General features: G+C 36.2%; 1 protein-coding gene across 1 annotated transcript in view; it reads right to left on the bottom strand.

The window, feature by feature from the left end:
* LOC150094962 (cysteine protease ATG4B-like) overlaps nt 1–20,781 on the bottom strand; it is a 215,536-nt gene that overhangs the window by 155,238 nt on the left and 39,517 nt on the right. The gene's annotated exons all lie outside the window — the stretch shown is intronic.

Genomic DNA, 20,781 nt, shown 5'->3' with positions numbered 1-20,781 from the left:
TACTAGTGGAGATTGAACTGCCCGCTCAGTCTTCAAAAGTTAGATAGGGCTAAAACGGCCTCGCCTACTGCCTATACAGAAATAAAAAAGGCGTTAGCTGATTTTTTTTTCTAAATTCATAAAGAAATAAGTACTGCACGGAAAATTGAATTTCTTAACTGAAATATATTTAACTGTCCCATTGCTGTTATTATAGGTTTTTCTGGAAGTCATTCGCAAACTTTTATTATGGACAAGAGCAAAATTCCTTTGCCATAAGGAATGGGATTCCCTCCCCACCCCCCAACACACAGTATACTCACAATATTAATTTCATTTTAATGATATAACAGCAATGTATATTTCAAAAAATTTACAGGTATACTCCTAAACTATAATGTTACTAGATACACCACCACAAAGGTAAAGCAAGCAAATCATATAAATATCCACCTCCCCAAATTCCTGACATGTACCTTCAGGGAGTGTACAGGATATTATGATAGTACTACATGAAAAAGTTAATTCCTTACTAAATTCCTATCAATAAATTTTTCCATCAAATTAATCTGTTACCTGTCAAGACCCCAATATTATAAGATCTCATATTTCTCTCTCTTTTCTAAGCAATTTTTACTGTATCAGTCCATCTAGATCTTGGTTTTCCTGTTTTTTTTTTCATGCTTTCCTGGAAGAGAACACTTGTTTTGCTAATCTTTCCTCTCCCATTCTGTTTAAGTGACCATATCACCTGAGATTAGCTCTGCTAATGCTTTCCTAGATGCTGGCAATGTCAAGCTCTTTCCTAATATCCTCATTTTTAATATGATATTGCCATTGATGCCATCTGTTCATGTCCCTAATCTTTCTCAAGACTCACATATCTGCGGTTTGTGTCTTTGGTCAAGTTTTTTTATTTCTAACCCAGTTCTCAGATCGATAAGTTAAAATTGGTTTGAACACTGTCTTGTATATAGCTAATTTAGTGTTCCGACTAATTTCTCTCTTATTCCATATAAATTTATTCAGTTGACTTCCTACCATACCAACTTTGTTAATTGTGTTGTCTATTTCCATATTAAATTTACCATCTTCATTAAAAAGCATCCCTAAGTCGCTTAAATGTTTTACTTGTTCAATAGGTTCTCCATTCACAATGCAGTTGATATTTTCAATGCTTCTGCCTATTTTCATAATCTTTGTCTTGTTATTGCTGACCTTCATACCATATCTATTAAAACAGTTATTCAATTTAGTCAGGGAATCTTGCAGACTTGTAGTGGATTTATTTATAAGTATAACATCATCCATATAAAGCAAAGAGCTGACATTAGCATCTCCAATTTTGATATCAGGTTTAATACCACTTTTCTTCATAATATGATCCATATACAGGGTGTTCGGGATAAATTTGACAGTTTCGTAAGGAAAAAGAAAATCTTCTTTGTATCTATTAAATTTAATGAATTGACAAAAAAACATTACAGGCAGAGTTAATTACAATACTATCAACAAGATTTACTCAAAATAACCACCATTAGCATCGATCACAGCTTCAATTCTGCCTCGGAACCTCGAACAAGCTGATGCTACAGTCTCCCTGGGAAGGGCCGCAAAAATTGTTTTAATTTTATCCATTAACTGGGCTTTTGTATTACTGGAAGTGCGATTGGTGTCTTTTTCAACTGCGCCCCATACAAAATAATCCATGGGGTTAAGGTCTGGGGAGTTTGGAGGCCAAACATTTGGACTGGTGAAGTCGTAGAAATTTTCAGACAACCATTTTTGACTTTTCCCAGAGGTGTGGCAAGGGGCCGAATCCTGCTGCCATACATACGGCCTACCATTGGCTACCCTTGTTATCCAGGGCTTGACTACAGTTAGCAACTCCACGAACAAAGCCCGAATTCCAATGCCAGGGTTCTTCAACACCTGTTCCTGCAGATTTGCGAGGAATTCTGCTGTACGAACGCAATCAGATCGTCTGCTAGGGATCTTTCTTCTTGCTACATCCTCGTAGTCACCATTGCAAGTCTCTAGTTCATGCCTGATTGTTTTTACTGTATTCAGGGAGCATTGGGCAGCAGTCGTAATATCCTTATTTTGATGGCGGGCACGAATCATCATGATACAAGTTATTCTCTTCCATGATTCAGGTGGGTTCCAGCTATCCATCCTTTCTGACATCTTGTATATGAATGAAGAAGGGTCCAAACTTTTAAATGAAGAGAAGTGTGTGTTAATACCTGTAACTTACTGAAAAATATAATTAATTATAAATATGTCAAATTTATCCCAAACACCCTGTAGATAATAACAGAGGGGGATAATGTACATCCTTGTCTGATACCAGATTTAACATTAAACCATCTTCCTGTACTTCCTTCAGTTCTAACTGCTGACTTACAACTCGAATAAAGACTAAGTATTGCTTGATATAATGCCCCACTGACACCATATAACTGTAGCGTTTCGAATAGCTTCTCTCTTGGCACTTTGTCATATGCCTTTACCAGATCTACAAAACTTAAATACAGATCTTTGTTATATTCTCATGATTTCTCAACTATTTCTCATAAAGTGAAAATCTGATCCCAGCCTCTATTTGGCCTGAATCCAGCATGTTCTTCACTAAGCCTTTCTTCCACAATCCTTATCAACTGTTTCTCACGTATACCTGCGTAAATCTTACCAGAAACACTCAGTAGAGAAATACCTCTGTAATTCTCATATTCCGTTTTATTTCTGGGTACTATGGGAGATCTACTCCAATCATCTGGAATTCGTCCATCTGGCCAGGCTTTCTGAATTATACAGTGCAGCCACTGTAAGACTTTTATACCTCTGCACTTGGGCATTTCTAGTCAAATATCATCTATACCAGCTACTCCACATTTCAGACTTTTGATGGCTTTTTCTACTTCAAGTATGGATATGTATTCCTAATTGCAAGCTTGCTGAGTTTTTTTTTGCCACTGGGCTGTCACTGATCATTTCATTTAGCAATTTTTCAAAGTAATTACTCCATACAGCAAGGATATCTTTTTCTCCAGTTTTCATGCAAACTTTATCATCTCTAATTCCCTTTACAGCACTCTTTCCTCCATTTCTAAATTTCTTCAACAACCTCCAGAATATTTTGCCACCTTCTTGATATTTATTTTCTATGTTCTTATCAAAGTCTTCACATGACTTTTGTTTAGCTAGTTTTACACAGTGTTTAGCTTTCTTACATTTGTCTCTATATTCTAAGAGCACAAGCTGACTTATTTGCCAAGAACTTTTCATATGCTTTCTTCATTTCCTTCACTGTCTCTTTAACTTCCTGTGTCCGCCACTGAGTTTTGATTTTTCTATCCTTGCAGACCTCACTACATGCCTCTCTGGCTCTGAATCAATCAATGTTTTCTTCAGCATTTACCACTAAATATCCAAGGTTTGGTCCTGTTCTCAAACTCTTAACTTTTTTCTTCAATAATGTTTGTGTATTTTAGGTCTACAGTTTACATCTGAGAGCTACTCAACTTTTATTTGCTTTAAAACTTTCTTCTATGTTCTTCTTTTCAATATGAAATTCAATTTTATCCTGCTCAAGAATAAATGGTTATCAGTTCCAATTTCAAATCCTCTGTAAACTCTAGTGTTCTGCACCAGGAAGAAAACATCACTATCAACAATAACATAGTCAATGAGACTTTTCTTATTCCTTGCCTCTTCTCTCCATGTGAATTTGTGCACATTTTTATGTTGGAATGTTGTGTTAGTAATAACCAGTCCATGTCCTGAGCAGAAATCCAACAGATATTTGTCATTATTATTAGCTTTGCTCTTATCTCCAAATTTTCCCAAAATATTTTCGTGTCTGACAATCATTTCCTACTCTGCTGTTTAGATTCCCAACAAGGACCAACAATTCTTTTTTCATTGTGTCAATTGTTTTCTCTGAAGCCTCAAAAAATTCCTCCACTTCTACTTTAGTAGAACCTTCTGTAGGACCATACGCAAAAATAGGTCTAATCCCCATTCTGATATTTGCCCACATCATTCTACTGGAGACTGCCTGCCATTCAAGAAGATTGGCTTGTATTTAGTGTTGAATACTATAGCTACTCCTCCTTTTCCTTGACTGTCATTGCCTGAATATAACATTTTGTATTTATTGCTCAGAAAGATCTCACCAGTGTTTGTCTTTTTTTGTTTCATAATGTGATCATCCCTATTATGTTGATCTGATACTGATCCAATTCCTCAGCTAGTTCGATTTCTTTGCCATTCAGGCTTCTTATGTTAATAATACCTATCTTGAACTCTGGTGATGTCAAGTTGGGGTGTGTTTTAGGATTTGTTGCAGTAGCTGACTTTTCGCTGTTCGTCCTGGGAAAAAACAACGGAAGTCTTGTTTAACTGAGCAATGCCCCAGCTAGCATGAAATAATGTCATGTTGTACCATCATTTTATAAATTTACCACCTGTGTTAAGATGAAAATAACATGCAATCTTTTCTGGAAAGTATTGATAATATTTCCATCTTAACACAGGTGGTAAATTTATAAAATGATGGTAGAAGTTAAAGAGGATTTTAGGTCTCAGGGAAGAGGGTTCATTTGAGGCTATCTGGTGTAAGACAGATTGCTAACAAGTATATTGTTGGTTGTTATTATATACAAAATTCCAATAACTTTATTTCATTCTATTGTATATTACACCAACAGAATTTTTATGCCAAATCTACTCTTTTAAAAGAAACTTTAAGGAAAGTTATTGATATTGTTAACTATATTTGAGCAAATGCTTGAAGGCACTGCCAATTTTGTAATGCGCTTTGAACTGATGAGGAAACATTAAGTATGGATCTTCCTTATGGCTCTGAAGTATTAGTATTACTTCCTCCATGAAGTCCGAAGACTCATTGCGGAAGGTCAAATACTCACAGACCATAATAACTATCATACTTTGCTTTGAACACATTCAATGTTAGAGCATTCACCACCCATTCCAGCAGTGCATTTCACTTGTTCACCACTGCCAAGCAAAAAACTCTTTTTCCACCTCTTTACTCACATGACTCTTGTACAGCCTCCAGGAATGACTTTTAGTTCTTTCATCACCCATCATCCTATACAATACTTCCCCTGTATCTATTTGGTAGACTCTCTCAGTAGCTTATATGTCTCAATCATATAAAGACCATAATCTCAATCATGTGAAGACCACATTCCCCAATCTGTTCTCATACTCGATGCTCCAGAGTCCAGAAACAATCTATTTGCTTCTGCATTCTCTCCAATGTTTCCCTATCACCAATATAGCCAGGTTACCAGATCTATGCACAGAAATCCAAATGAGGTCTAATTAGCATCTTATAGAGTAAAACTACCACTTCCTTATCCTTACGTGTCAACATTCTTTGCATTATAGCAGCAATTTTTTGGGTAACCATTACAAGTTTTGCAATGTATCAACTGAACTTCTGTTCCGTCATGTGAGTAAAGAGGTGGAAAAAGAGTTTTTTGCTTGGTAGGTGGTGAACAAGTGAAATGCACTGCTGGAATGGTTGGTGAATACTCTAACATTGAATGTGTTCCCTATCCACTAAGATGCCTTCCTGAAGCAAAGTTCCTCCAGTGTGGTAAACCTCATTCCATTTTTGTTGGCCAAAGTGCATAAGTTTATACTTAGCAATACTGAAATGACATCCCCCTTTCTTAGCTCAAAGCATCAACTTATTCAAATCCTCTTGTAACAATAACACATCAGAATTTCATGACATTGCTCTTCCTAATTTAGCATCATCAACAAATAATTGAGTCCGTTCACACTGTAAACTATATCACTGATATATAAATTAAAGAGCAGTGGTCTCAGAACAGAACCCTGTGGCACCTCACTCGTCACCTTCCTTTTTTTGGGAACACTGCACCTCCATACACAACTTGCTAGCTCCTATTAATCAACCCGCTTTGTAACCAAGCTGGTTACAGAGCTTGGTTACAAAGCTCTGTAAAAGCTGGTGACCCCCATCCTGCCCAATTTCAACAATAGTTTATCACATGGTACGTGATCAAATGCCTTAGCAAAATCCAAATAAGTCACTGCATAAGCATCTCCCACATCTGATATACTAGTCACCCTATTATAAAATGTAACCAAGTTACTGAAGCATGAAGTGACCTCTCCACCCCCTAACAAACCCATGCTGCTCTCTCAAAAGATTTCCATTCTCGTCAGTCCACATTCATATTCTGTCTCTAACACCTTCACCACTATACCTGATATACACAATGGCCTCTAGTTTAACACTACTGATTTCGATTCTCCCTTATACAGTAGCACTATTTTTCCTTCTTTCCACTTTTCTGGAAAGAAGGAACTATTCCTTGAGGCTATCTGGTGTAAGAACAACCAAGTTAAGAGTACTACCAACTGTTTTTGCATTATTCTCTTAATATACATGGTGATATCCCATCCAATCCTACAGCCTTATTAACATCAAGGTTACTTAAAATTCTAAACACTTGCCATTCTTAAAATGTCAGTTATCTACCATCCTTGCTATTGCTATTCAACATTACTCTTAGCCTCCCTACATGAAATACACTAACAAAATAGTCATTAAACATTTCCACCATATCTTCAGCAGATGTGACTCTTGTTACATCTGCATGAAACCATATTCACCCTTTCTTTTACTAGCAACATAATTATAGAATTCTCTAGGGTTTTGCTTTGCTGCTTCAACAAATCTCTTTTCATATGACAACTTCTCTTCCCTTAATAAACTTATCATCTTCCTAACTTGCACCTTATACTCCTCGTGCTGCTGATGGGTACCCTGTTCTTTACACTTCCTCCATAACATCTTCTTTCTCAGAAGTTCTTGCATAATTCCATGATTCATCCATTTCACTCCTACTTTATTTATCCTCCGAACCTTAGGAATACAATCTAACATTGCCATAAGTAATTTAATCTGGACCAAATCCCAGGGATTACTGATTTCTCTCCCTTTCAACTGATCAAGTGGTATTCACATCATCAATCTGTTTTCTTAATTTATTACAGTCCCCTGCTTCGTAATTCCACACAAATTTCTTGTTCCATGAAGCTCGTACCTGGCTAGCCATTTGGCATGTTAAAATAACATGATCACTCTCGCCAAATAATGGCATCATGGTGACATCTTCTATCATCACTGTATGAGATGATATTATTAAATCTAACACACGAGTCCCACACATTGCTTCAACTACATGCTGCATAAGTAACATGTAGCTGAATAGCTCAACTAACAGATTCTGATGAAATATGAAAGAATGCTGTCAGGTATCCAAAAATTTGTCAACATGCTCAAAGAATGCTGTCTTGTTTTGTCACAACCTACTGTTGTGAATCAACGTTTTCACACATGGTTCATATTAAGATATGCTTGAGATCACAAATGACGAACACTCACCTGGAAGATTGATTGAAGTTAAAGAGAACAATGCTGAAACCAAATATCTGCTTCTTAACCAGCAATAAGCAATCTCAAATAAGCCCACTTTAACTAAGTGTACCACTTAGTTAAATAAATTAACATAAAGCTTGTATTCCTAGAATATAATAAAATAAAGTGTTTTATTAACTGTTGAGATGTAGAACTTCATTCTTGAATTATTAATTTTTTGTAAATAAATAAAATATTTGAGTTTTAATAAATTTTTAATGTTGGTATCGATATTCATACTGTATACATATGACTTTATAATTTTAGCAAAATTTATTATATATGAAGTGTGCAGCCTTATGAGGAATCCACAAAGTGATATGCAGTCTTCCAATGCCTAAGGGTTCCCCACCCCGAATCTAGATGATGGAGAGGATCTCTTGGTAAATGGATGAAGATAGCTCATTTTTAGCATGACATGTATGTATATCTTTTAAGAACATATGAAACTTTTTCTGAGGCATCCATGTAAGACAGGATAGCAGTAAATTTTTGTGATGTAAATTTTTGTGTGTGGTTATGTGTGGGAAAATTGAATTTGGGAATGGGAGGAGAGTTCTGTTGATTTTGTAATAGAGGAAGTCACTGACAAAAAAAAAAAAAAAAGTGTTCTATATGTGAATAATTTCTGCAGTTCTATCTCTGTTTACTAGGGTTATGACAACACTAAACCTGCTGAGAGGAGTGATAATAGATGATCTACCGGTGTGGGTAAGTTTTCTGTATATAGAAAAGGATAAGGATCTGCTGAGCGACTAGTGTTCAGGTAGAACAGATAATTATTGTTTTCTTTTTTCATTAATGAAACTGATCTTTTGGTTTGGGCTGCTCAAGTGTGCTGAAAATGTTTCCAGCATACCAAAGTCCTGGGGTCAAATGGAGAACAGATCATCAGTGTAGCATAGCCAAAGTGTGGGTTTGAAATGGAAAGAGTTTGCAGCCATTTTTTCAAAATGTTCCATGAAAAGATTAGTCATTGGGGGGAGGGTATAATTGTGTCTTCAATCTGCTTGTAAGTTTTCTGACAGACTATTTCTAAGTCTGCCATGACACTACAACATTTTCCATATCTAAAAAAACATTAGCTAAACAAGCAAGATCCCATCATGACACCCACAGAGGATAACAGGACCCTACCTTATTTGCACTCAGTCTCTGTTTGCCTTCCTGGTGCCTATGCATACGTGCATAGCATACTTCGTGCCCATGAATATGACTTGGTGACTGAGGTAAAATATTATTTTAATAAGTTAAGAATTAAATGTAGTTATAACTGGTAATTAATTTACGGAATTAACAACGCATATAAAGTAAATTAATTAAAGATAACTTTAATGAATCACTTCTATATTTCGACAATGTCACATTGTCATCTTCAGGAACATAAAGATATGGTATGTGCACTACAGGAACTAACAAAGCAAATGAGGCAGAAATTAAGACACTAATTTTGTTCCTAAAGTCCTAATGGTGCCCTCTTGCGGGCTAATTTGGTAGTCTTGGCCGTTGGGCTGAAGTTCTCATAATGAAAGTCTCCCAAATTTGGGGCAGTTTCATGCACCCAAATTTGTTGAGGTTAGGAACGTTTTTTAGAGCTGCTGAAGATTCTTTGAATAATCTTTCGTATTTAAACTTGCTGCGATGGATTATTTTTGTCTTCTTCCAACGAATTTTATGGTGGGTATCTAAGGCATGGTCTGCCAGCCCAGAGCGGCTGTACTGGTGAAACCGGATGTAGTCTTGGTGTTCTGAAATCCTGATATTTGTTGTTCTGCCTGTTTGGCCAAAGTAGGACAATTTGCAGCTGCAAGGGACCTGGTATACACCAGGTAGGTCTAGGGGAAGTGGTTGGTCTTTGGTAGAGCGGATAAGGGATGCCAACTTTTTATATGGTCTGTAACAGGAAGTAAGGTCATATTTCTTGAGGATATTAGTTATTTTTTCAGAGGTGCCCTGGATGTAGGGGATAGTGATAGACTTGGTGTAGTCTTTATTGTTGAGGGGGGGAGGGGGGTTGTGGTTTTCAGGTTTTAGTATTTTTTGGATTTTTTTGGGGTTATAGCCATTGGCTAAGAAAGTGTTGAGGATGTGGTTTAGTTCTATAGTCAGGGCCTTGTCATCTGAGCAGATTAATTTTGCCCTGTTATATAGTGTTTTTATCACCCCATATTGTTGTGAGGGGGGGTGGTGGGATTGCTGGTGAATGTATCTGCCAGTGTGGGTGGGTTTTCTGTAAACAGAGAAAACCAAAGATCCATCAAGCTGGCGGGTGATTAAAGTGTCTAGGAAGGGTAGGGTGTTGTTTTCCTCTTTTTCTAAGGTGAACTGGACTCTGGGATGTTGGTTGTTTAAGTGTGTTAGGAAGGAGTGGAGTGAGTCTGAGCCATGTGGCCAAATAGCAAACACATCATCCACATAACGAAGCCAAATAGTGGGTTTTTGTGGGGCGGAGTTTAAGGCTTTTTCTTCAAATGTCTCCATAAAGAAATTGGCCAAGGGTGGGGAAAGTGGTGAACCCATGGCTGTCCCCTCTATCTGTTTGTAGAACTTTCCTTGCCAAACGAAATAGCCTGAGTTCATTGTGAACTGAAATAGGGCTGAGATATCGGGAGGAAACTTGGCTTGGATGAGCTCAAGGGTTTCTTTGAGTGGGACATTAGTGAATAGGGAGGAGAAGTCAAAACTGACCATTATGTCAGTGTGTTGGAGTGTGAGGTTTTCTATACTGGCTTTAAAGTGGGCCGAGTTTTTTATGTATGATGGTGTGTTGCCAGTGTAGTGTGTGAGCGTTTTGGCTAAATGTTTGGCTAATTTATATGTGGGGGAATCAATGCCATCCACTATGGGACGTAATGGCACATTTTGTTTATGTATTTTTGGGAGTCCATATAATCGGGGGGGTCTAGAGTTATAAGGTTTAAGCTTGTTGGTGACTTCCACAGGCCAAGAAGTGACTTTCTTAAGGAGTCTGTGGATAGTTCTAATCTGAGAGCTGGTCAGATTATATTCAATGGGGAGGTAAGTAGTAATTCTTTAATACGAGACCGTACTACTTACCTCCCCATTGAATATAATCCGACCAGCTCTCAGATTAGAACTATCCACAGACTCCTTAAGAAAGTCACTTCTTGGCCTGTGGAAGTCACCAACAAGCTTAAACCTTATAACTCTAGACCCCCCCGATTATATGGACTCCCAAAAATACATAAACAAAATGTGCCATTACGTCCCATAGTGGATGGCATTGATTCCCCCACATATAAATTAGCCAAACATTTAGCCAAAACGCTCACACACTACACTGGCAACACACCATCATACATAAAAAACTCGGCCCACTTTAAAGCCAGTATAGAAAACCTCACACTCCAACACACTGACATAATGGTCAGTTTTGACGTCTCCTCCCTATTCACTAATGTCCCACTCAAAGAAACCCTTGAGCTCATCCAAGCCAAGTTTCCTCCCGATATCTCAGCCCTATTTCAGTTCACAATGAACTCAGGCTATTTCGTTTGGCAAGGAAAGTTCTACAAACAGATAGAGGGGACAGCCATGGGTTCACCACTTTCCCCAACCCTTGGCCAATTTCTTTATGGAGACATTTGAAGAAAAAGCCTTAAACTCCGCCCCACAAAAACCCACTATTTGGCTTCGTTATGTGGATGATGTGTTTGCTATTTGGCCACATGGCTCAGACTCACTCCACTCCTTCCTAACACACTTAAACAACCAACATCCCAGAGTCCAGTTCACCTTAGAAAAAGAGGAAAACAACACCCTACCCTTCCTAGACACTTTAATCACCCGCCAGCTTGATGGATCTTTGGTTTTCTCTGTTTACAGAAAACCCACCCACACTGGCAGATACATTCACCAGCAATCCCACCACCCCCCCTCACAACAATATGGGGTGATAAAAACACTATATAACAGGGCAAAATTAATCTGCTCAGATGACAAGGCCCTGACTATAGAACTAAACCACATCCTCAACACTTTCTTAGCCAATGGCTATAACCCCAAAAAAATCCAAAAAATACTAAAACCTGAAAACCACAACCCCCCTCCCCCCCTCAACAATAAAGACTACACCAAGTCTATCACTATCCCCTACATCCAGGGCACCTCTGAAAAAATAACTAATATCCTCAAGAAATATGACCTTACTTCCTGTTACAGACCATATAAAAAGTTGGCATCCCTTATCCGCTCTACCAAAGACCAACCACTTCCCCTAGACCTACCTGGTGTATACCAGGTCCCTTGCAGCTGCAAATTGTCCTACTTTGGCCAAACAGGCAGAACAACAAATATCAGGATTTCAGAACACCAAGACTACATCCGGTTTCACCAGTACAGCCGCTCTGGGCTGGCAGACCATGCCTTAGATACCCACCATAAAATTCGTTGGAAGAAGACAAAAATAATCCATCGCAGCAAGTTTAAATACGAAAGATTATTCAAAGAATCTTCAGCAGCTCTAAAAAACGTTCCTAACCTCAACAAATTTGGGTGCATGAAACTGCCCCAAATTTGGGAGACTTTCATTATGAGAACTTCAGCCCAACGGCCAAGACTACCAAATTAGCCCGCAAGAGGGCACCATTAGTACTTTAGGAACAAAATTAGTGTCTTAATTTCTGCCTCATTTGCTTTGTTAGTTCCTGTAGTGCACATACCATATCTTTATGTTCCTGAAGATGACAATGTGACATTGTCGAAATATAGAAGTGATTCATTAAAGTTATCTTTAATTAATTTACTTTATATGCGTTGTTAATTCCGTAAATTAATTACCAGTTATGTCTAACCAACGTATAAGTCTTACCACTAGAATAAATGTAGTTAGGTAATTAGTTCTCCATAATGTGTGTTTCCTCTTCTAAACAGAAGATGAAATATAATTTCTTGTTTAAGTGTAATAGACGAATTTTATTCATAAAACTGTTCAAAGTGATAATATTTTAGTTCGGTCTATAGCAGTAATTTTCACTGTGAAATTGGTTGTAAGACAGACTGACTGATGAAAAAAAAAAAATTTTTTTTTTTTTTGCTACAATTTGATTTTTATTGCCAAAACAACTGGAGATGTTTTTGTTTCTTTTTTTTTTTGCTATAACTGAACCATTTTTAAAGGTAAAAAAGTTAAGAAATAATAGTTTATCATGGTTGATAAACTTGGTATACAGGATCTTTATTGAACAGTGTCAAGAAGATATTTCAGAAACGAATTTAGGAAAAACAAAAATTATGTTTATAGTAGGTATGCTGGAAATGACTCTACTGATGTGATAATGAATATTTGTTTCAATATTGGAATACTGTGAGTTGGCATAATAAGATAGTTTACCTACTGACAAAAGAAAGGATGTTGTTCAAGATAAAAGAGAATACGATAGAAAATATGTCTCGATTACTTTGAGACTATTCTGCTTATAGGCCCCTCGCTTCTGATTCTACTTGTAGTCAGATAAATAGATTTAATTCTCTTACTGAAAATGGTTCTAATTGGGATGAAGAACAAAAGAAAAAGTTTAAAACCTTCTATGGTCATCCACTTATATTACATGGTCTACCAAAAGTTCATAAACCAGGTATTCCTTTAAGACTAGCTATTGGCTGTATAGGATGTTCTGTTTATAAGATATCTAAATACTTATTCAATTTACTTGTGACTTCTACTAAATCTTCTAATTATATAAAAATCACTTTAGATTTTAAAAATAAAATTTCAGATCTTCATCTCAGTGCTTCCAATGTCATGATCAGCTTAGATATTGTATCCTTGTTTACTAATAATCCTTTATCAGAAACCATTGATTTGCTTCAAGAAAAATTTCCTTCAGAAATTGTCAAACTATTTGATTTTGTTATGCATACTGATTATTTCACATTTAAAAAAAAATTGAAGGAACTGCTATGGACAGTCCAATTTCTCTGACCCACTGCCAACTTCTTCATGGAACACTGTAGACATCAGATCTTTGCTTTATGCAGACGATGTTGTATTTCTAAATAAATCCACTACAAGTTTGCAAGATTCCCTGACTAAATTGAATAACTGTTGTAATAGATATGGTATGAAGGTCAGCAATAAAAAGACAATGAAAATAGGTAGCACTGTTGAAAATGTCAACTGTGTTGTGAACGGGGAACCTGTGGAACAAGTAAAACATTTCAGCTACTTAGGCATGTTTTTTTTACTGAAGATGGTAAATTAAATATGGAAATAGACAACAGAATCAACAAAGCTGGTATGGTAGGAAGTCAATTGAATAAATTTATATGGAATAAGAGAGAAATTAGTCAGAACACTAAATTAGGATGTCATGATCAGATAGTTTGAACACTATATAAGACAGTATTCTTGTTGAGAGGCTTATACGCTGGTTAAACATGATAACTAATATTTAAGGAATTGACAGCGTATACTAGAAATATAGATTAAATAAACTTTAATATATACTTTCCGATATTTCGGCGAATTAGTACTTGTGTGCACGTGTCTTTATTGTAAGTTCCCAAGAAGATGGCAACGTGACGTTCGCCGAAATATCGGAAAGTATATATTAAAGTTTATTTAATCTATATTTCTAGTATACGCTGTCAATTCCTTAAATATTAGTTATTATATAAGACAGTGTTCAAACCAGTTTTAACTTATGGATCTGAGAGCTGGGTCAGAAGTAAAACACTTGACCAAAGACTAGACTGCAGATATGAGAGTCCTGAGAAAGATTAGAGGCATGAACAGATGGCATCAATAGCAATATCATATTAAAAACGAGGATATTAGGAAAGAACTTGACATTGTCAGCATCCAGGAATGCATTAGCAGAGCTAATCTCAGGTGATATGATATGGTCACTTAAACAAAATGGGCAAGGAAAGATTAGCAAAACAAGTGTTCTCTGCCAGGTTGGCAGGAAAATGATCCAGAGGAAGACCAAGATATAGGTGGATTGACACAGTACAAAGTGCCTTAGATGATAGAAATATAAGATCTGATAATGTTGGAGTCTTGACAAGTAACAGACTGATTTGGAAGAAAATTGTAGATAGGAAGTTAGTAATGATGTAAATTTTTCATGTAGCACTATCATATCCTGTACACTCCTTGAGGGTACATGTCAGGAATTTGATGATGATCTTTGATAACATTTCATTAAGCCCTACATACTGGTACAGATATGTGGATATGTTTGCAATTTAGAATGGCTCTTCCTCAGAGTTACAGTAGTTTCTTTGCAAATTAAATGCACTTCATCCTGGGATCTAATTCATCTCAGAAAAAGAAATATAACTAAATTGCCTTTCCAGATCTTCTACTTCTTTGTCAACAACCTAATGTAATCATTTAGTGAGGATGCATATGACATTTTGGTGAAAATTCTACAATAAATAAGTTTTAACATGATTTACCTCCATTTTTATAATTATAATGAATGATATACCTAAACAAGAATGCAATTATGCTACAATAATTCTTTACTCATTTTTATTCATTTCTCATGCTGGCTTTTGAAATTAATTTCAGTTTCTAGTGGGCCATTTGTTGTGCAAAAATTAGGAAAAACAAAGTTAGGAATATGTTTTCTAGTATTTTTCCACATAAAAAAAAAAAAATCACACAAACTATTTTTTTATTTTCTTGATAGTTTCATGAAAATTCTTTTTTCACTTCATCATGAAGTGGAAAAAAAACTAGATGGAGATTAGGAATTATGTTTAATCATGCTTATATTAATTTAGTTTAAACATGTTGAAATATTTTCACTAGAGTTGTTAACTGTTACTACTTATCTAGTTTTTTAGTTTATTCATGTGATTATCATGATGAAGTGAAAAAAGAATTTTCATGAAACTAGTCAAGAAAAAAAGTTTCTATGTGATATTTTTTATGTGGAAAAATACTGGAAAACATATTCCTAGCATGTCCTTTCTCCACAGAAGCATATGCAATGATAAGAAACAAAATTTTGTCACGAGTACAAAAGCCAAAGTATTTCAACTATCATCATGATTTGTTAACAAAATTATTGTGAGCTGAAAAAAAAACTTGAGAAAAATTCAATTCATCAGGATTAATTTGTTCACTACAATGTGATTCTATCATGTCTCTTCTTTTTCACCTATCAGCTATTTTTTCATTCCAAGACTCAATCAATTCCATAAACCTGCTGTCATCTTTGTCACTCAACACTGGATTCTTTCCACCACCACTTCATCCCCACGAAATCCAGATGTGTCATTATTATTAATGTATAGGCACCTCCATGGAGTCCAAAGACATGGTGGAGACCCAAAATATCCACACAATCTATCATACCGCTCCTTGAACCCATTAACAAACAAACAAAGCACTCACAACTGACACTGGCAATCAGTTCCATTCATTCACCACTCTTTGAGTGAAACATCTAGTCCTCACACCCCTTTACTAACTACACTTTTACTCAACTTCCAGGGATGACCTCTTGGTCTGCACTCTCAATTCAAGTTCTGAAACATTTCTACTGCATTAATCCTATAAAATCCTTTAACTTAAATGTTTTTATCATATCCTCTCTTTTCTGTCTATCAACCAACTTGTGCAATCCACACCCCTTCAATCTTGCCTCATAGGAAACACTCCATAGATCACTCACCATCTTGGTCATTTACCTGTGAATCCTCTCCACCACTTCCTCCTCCTCAAGAAACTCAAGAGACCAGATCCGAGCACAGCAATCTAGATGTGGACATATCGAGTCATTATAGAGAGGAAGAACAACTTCGTTATCTCTACTCGTTAGAGTGTTCTTCAACAGTCAAATAATCTTATTAGCTAACTTAACAACCTTAGCAATATGTCTCTAAACTTCAACTCTATGCCTATATCCCTTCATCTATTTCCTGGATACAGTCCATCAATGTGGTACATAGCTCGTAATCAATTTATCCCTGCAAGCTCTCCACATCATCTATACCTAATTTTGCATTATCGGCAAACAACTGAATATTTCCTTTCAGGTTATTTCCTATATCATTTATTTACAAATTAAAGAGCACTGAACCTTGTGGCATACCACTAGTCACCTATTTTTGCCTCGATTCTGCCCCTCCATATACCACTTTGATATCTGTTCAGCAGCCACCCTCTTTTCCACATAACCAGTGTCATATTCATCTCCCATTTGTTCTAATTTGCGTAACAGTGCTCCATGTGGTATGTCTTTGCAAAATCCAACAGAATTACTGTGTAGCCATTTCCTTTATCCAACTCAGCTGTCATTCTATTATAAAAATTTAGTGAATTACTAAGGCATGACTGACCCTTCACTAAGCCATGTTGTCCATCATAGAGTATCATATTCATATCCACTCATTTTTCTCCTTATATAAGGGAACAATAACCTCTCTATCCCTGCTTGTTAGTGTGTTCTTCAACAAACTCATAAATGGATGTGCCATTTTGATTATTCGTAATATGCTCTGTAAATAAACTATGATTCCTTCTACACAATTTCCCCCAAGTTCCTGACCCCATTGGTTTCCATGATGAGAAAACTTTCAATGAAAAATTATTTTTTGTTAAAAGAGTGAATGTGAATCGTCAGGGAAATTAGATATATTTAGGTGGCTCTTCAAGTGAATTAAATTAAAATTATCAATGTATGCATTAAATTAAGAGTCCAATGACACAGAGAGCGAGAGAGAAAATGATAGCATTTTAAGGAATAATCCAGGATTAGTTTTATCAAGAAAGAAAAATGAAACTGAGGAAATGTGGTGGGAAATTTAATTCAAGATTCAACTCTTAACTTCCTATTTGAACTAGTTATGTTTCAAGAGTCCCCTGAACATTCACCAGTCTGGTAGTTAGCTCCCTGTACTAATGCCAGAAACCTCGGGATTAAAGGCAAGGGGTTTGCATTGGTAGATGTAGTGAGAGCAAAAATATCAGATAATATAATGGGTAACCAGAGTAGAAATCTTCAATGATGGTGACAGTATGAGAAACACAAGAAATGGGAAGAAAATTACCAGTTAATACATTCTGACAGTCAGAATGTATTAACTGGTAATTTGCGTAACAGAGTTCCATGTGGTATTCTGCCAAATGTCTTTGCAAAATCCAGCAGAATTATTGTGTAACCATTTCCTTTAACCAACTCAGCTGTCATTCTATTATAAAAAGTTAGTGAATTATTTCATATAGTAAACAATTATTTGACACTGATACAGTAAACAAATGAACAGTAACAAAAAGCAGATATTAAATACACATTCCAAGTCAATGTTCAAAGAAATGCTGAAATGGAAAGTTTTTTCTTCTGCTTCAAGATACCAGTGATATTGATTAATTATTTTTTGGAACTAGTGATGGAATTAGACAAATCTGAGAATTAAAGAGCTCTACTTTGACACATTCTTGTTCATTAAGCAGTACCCCAACTCAATATCACCAGAGTTAAAGACCGTTACTATCAACATAAGAAGCCTGAATGGCAAAGAAATGGAGCTAGCTTAGGAATTAGATAAGTACCAGATCGACATAATAGGGGTGATTGAAACAAAAAAGACAAAAACTGGTTAGATCTTTCTGAGCAATAAATACAAAATGTTATATTCAGGCAATGACAATCAAGGAAAACAAGGGGTAGCCATAGTATTCAACACAAAATACGAGGCTCATCTTCTTGAATGGCAGGCAGTCTCAAGTAGAGTAATGTGGGCAAATATGAGAATGGGGAACAGGACAATGAGACTTATTTGTGCCTCATTGTCCTACAGAAGGTTCTACTAAGGTAGAAGTGGAGGAATTTTTTGAGGCTGTAGAAAAAGCAACTGACACAATGAAAAAGGAAAAGTTGGTCCTTGTTGGGGATCTAAATAGCAGAGTAGGAAATGATTGTGAGACATACAGAAATATTTTGGGAAAATTTGGAGATAAGAGCAAAGCTAATAATAATGACAAATATCTGTTGGATTTCTGCTCAGGACATGGACTGGTTATTACTAACACAACATTCCAACATAAAAATGTGCACAAATTCACATGGAGAGAAGAGGCAAGGAATAAGAAAAATCTCATTGACTATGTTATTGTTGATAGTGATGTTTTCTCCCTGGTGCAGGACACCAGAGTGTACAAAGGATTTGAAATTGGAAGTGATCACTATTTAGTCTTGAGCAGGATAAAATTGAATTTCATATTGAAAAGAATAACATGTAAGAAAGTTTTAAAGTGAATAAAAGTTGAGCAGCTCTCAGATGTGAACTGCAGACTAAAATACACAAAGATTATTGAAGAAAAAACGAAAGAGTTTGAGAACAGGAATCAAACCTTGGAGATTCAGTGGCAAGCCTTGAAGAAAGCCCTGATTGATTCAGCTAGAGAGACATGTGGTGAAGTTGTCTGCAAGGATAGAAAAATTAGAACTCCATGCTGGACATAGAAAGTTAAAGAGGCAGTGAAGGAAAAGAAGAAAGCATATCAAATAAGTCAGCTTGTGCTCTTAGAGAATACAGAGACAAATGTAAGAAAGCTAAACACTGTGTAAAACTAGCTAAACAAAAGACATGGGAGGACTTTGGCAAGAATATAGAAAATAAATATCAAGAAAGTGGCAAAATATTCTGGAGGTTGTTGAAGAAGCTTAAGAATGGAGGAAAGAGTGCTGTAAAAGGAGTTAGAGATGATAAAGGTGACATGAAAACGAGACAAAAAGATATCCTTGAAGTATGGAGTAATAACTTTGAAAAACTGCTAAATGAAACAAGCACAGTGATGACAGCACAGTGGTAAAAAACACTGACTAGGCATTCAGTCAGGAATACATATCCATACTTGAAGTAGAAAAAGCCATCAATGGCTTGAAATGTGGAAAGGCAGCAGGAGTAGATGATATTCGACCAGAAATGCTGAAGTATGGTGGTATAAGAGTCTTACATTGGCTGCACTGCATAGTTCAGAAAGCCTGGACAAAGGGATGAATTCCCAATGATTGGAGTAGAGTTCTCATAGTATCCATATATAAAAAGGGAAATATAACTGAATGTGAGAATTACAGAGGTATTTCCCTACTGAGTGTTCCTGGGAAGATCTATACAAGTATACTTGAGAAATGGTTGAGAAGAATTGTGGAAGAAAAGCTTGGTGAAGAACAAGCTGGATTCAGGCCAAATAGAGACTGTCAAGATCAGATCTTCACTTTACGACAAATAGTCGAGAAATCATGGGAACATAACAAAGATCTGTATTTAAGTTTTGTCAATTTGGAAAAGGCATATGACAAGGTGCCAAGAGAGAAGCTATTCAATACGCTACAGTTATATGGTGTCAATGGGGCATTATATCAATCAATACTTAGTCTTTATTTGAGTTGTAAGTCAGCAGTTAGAACTGAAGGAAGTACGGGAAGATGGTTTAATGTTAAATCTGGTGTGAGACAATGATGTACAATATCCCCTCTGTTATTCATTATCTATATGGATCACATTATGAAGGAAAGTGGTATTAAACATGATATCAGATCAGAATTGGAGATGTTAATGTCAGCTCTTTGCTTTATGCAGACGATGTTATACTTCTGAATAACCGCTACAAGTTTGCAGGATTCTCTGACTAAATTGAATAACTGTTGTAATAGATATGTTATGAAGGTCAGCATTAAAAAGACAAAGACAATGAAAATAGGTAGAATTGTTGAAAATGTCAACTGTGTTGTGAACGGGGAACCTGTGAAACAAGCAAAACATTTCAGCTACTTAGGCACGATTTTTAGTGAAGATGGTAAATTAAATATAGAAATAGACAACAGAATCAGCAAAGCTGGTATGGTGGGAAATCAATTGAATAAATTCATATAGAATAAGAGAGAAATTAGTCAGAACACTAAATTAGCTGTATACAATACAAGTGTTCAAACCAGTTTTAACTTATGGATCTGAGAGCTGGATCAGAAGTAAAATACTTGACCAAAGACTGAAGACCGCAGATATGAGAGTCCTGAGAATTAGAGGTATGAACAGATGGCATCAATGGCAATATCATATTAAAAACGAGGATATTAGGAAAAAACTTGACATTGTCAGCATCCAGGAATGCATTAGTAGAGCTAATCTCAGGTTGTATGGTCACTTAAACAGAATGGGTGAAGAAAGATTAGCAAAACAAGTGTTCTCTTCCAGGCTGGCAGCAAAATGACCCAGAGGAAGACCAAGTTATAGGTGGATTGATATGGTACAAAGTGCCTTAGATGATAGAAATATAAGATCTGATAATGTTGGAGTCTTGACAAGTAACAGACTGATTTGGAGTAAAATTG

This window comes from Typopeltis vanoorti, chromosome 21, assembly GCF_054136105.1.
Source record: "Typopeltis vanoorti isolate ZY-2024b chromosome 21, IOZ_Tvanoo_1.0, whole genome shotgun sequence".
Classification (NCBI taxonomy): Eukaryota; Metazoa; Arthropoda; class Arachnida; order Uropygi; family Thelyphonidae; genus Typopeltis; species Typopeltis vanoorti.
Note: the sequence above shows the minus strand (reverse complement) of the source record. Positions and strands in the feature narration are given on the sequence as shown.